The following is a 1,509-nucleotide window of genomic DNA, read 5'->3' on the forward strand; positions in this document are numbered from 1 at the left end:
GAGCTCGCCCTTTGCCTCGTGCTCCGCTGATCCCGGGTTGAAGACCCACAACCAGCTACTGGCCTCGCAACCCTCGCAACATCGACAACGACTCTCCCCACCAGCCCGCCGATGGATAATCACCCGCCACCCGGTCTTCTCATCCCCATATGGTGCGTCTCTGGCTGCTTGAGATGGGGTTCATGCAGGCGGCGGCTACTACGAGTTTGTGGGCAATGACATAGGTAGCTTGGCGTGAGAAGGCATGGGTTTCCTCGACTCAGATCCAGCAGCGCTGGTTCATCCGACTCACGCACCGTATCGTCGTTCGACTTCGGTGAGGACTTGATGGTCTGTGGGCTTAAGCTTCGATCTTTGACCACCAAAGAATCGACTTCCTGTCGTCGTCGCAAGAACACAACGATGCTCATTGAGGCTTCCCGGATTGAAGCCGAGAAGCAAGCCCGCACCCACCCCTGCACCAGAATGCAGGATGACGCCGATGGCCCCATCGACGAACCCTACACCCCCTTCAACCTCTTCTTGCACTTCAGAGGAGGAAGAGGGAAGGGATCTGCCTATGATTCTTGCAATTTTTTGTATGTTACTATTGTACTAATATGTTATTTCCTAGGTTAAACTAGGTTGTGCTATCCTAAATATTATTTTTTTCGTATGTTGAACTATCGACGTATGATATCTTGATCTATGCTGCATGATTTGGATGGATTTGGGGAGGAGAGAATGGAGGCTGTTGTTGTAGGACAAATGATGCATATGACCTTCTACGGACAAATGGGGGATAAATTTGCCCATTGCCTTTGAAGATGCTCTAAATCGGCTAATAAGGTCCGTGTACTTGACGTTTTCAAAATGCAAACTCGATTTGACTATTTAGTTTTCAAGTTCAAACCAAGTTATCGAGTACTTCAGAGGGGGAGGGGGCATCTAAGGATGATAAACTACCTAGCTCTTCAAGAGGTAGTTGACCAATGACACACTTTCGAAAGTGTTCTTTTGATCCCGACCTCACATGTTCCCCGATGAACAGTAAAATTTGAAAAGATAACAAAAAAACAAACAATTCTGAATTATTCTTTTTGATGGTCCAAAATGCTCCCAACAGTAGTCTTTTCAAAGCATCGATATTTTCCTTCTCAGAATTCCATGAATGTCATTCATCACGAAATTTTCATACACGGATGAAGAGTTCACTAATGTTTATCTCAAAAAAGATCTCATATGTTTTTTAGTATTTTTATTTTATTGTTCACCAGGATGCATGCGAGCTCGGGATGAAAACAAATCCATGTCTGACACAGTTTTCCTTGTAGCTTGCCCCATAAGCACATCTATTTGATCTATGACAAAATATCACATAAGTAGAATGGTGTATTTAGTACAAAATGACACAATTTTTAGATTTTCTCTTTTTCGCGTTTTGGACCCACCCATCTTGTTTTGGACCAAACGTAACGCCCCGGATCCGATGCGCCATGTGTCTGCCAGTTATTCGCCATCGTTGCCATG

The sequence above is a fragment of the Triticum aestivum genome, chromosome 2B, assembly GCF_018294505.1.
Source record: "Triticum aestivum cultivar Chinese Spring chromosome 2B, IWGSC CS RefSeq v2.1, whole genome shotgun sequence".
In the NCBI taxonomy this organism is placed as follows: domain Eukaryota; kingdom Viridiplantae; phylum Streptophyta; class Magnoliopsida; order Poales; family Poaceae; genus Triticum; species Triticum aestivum.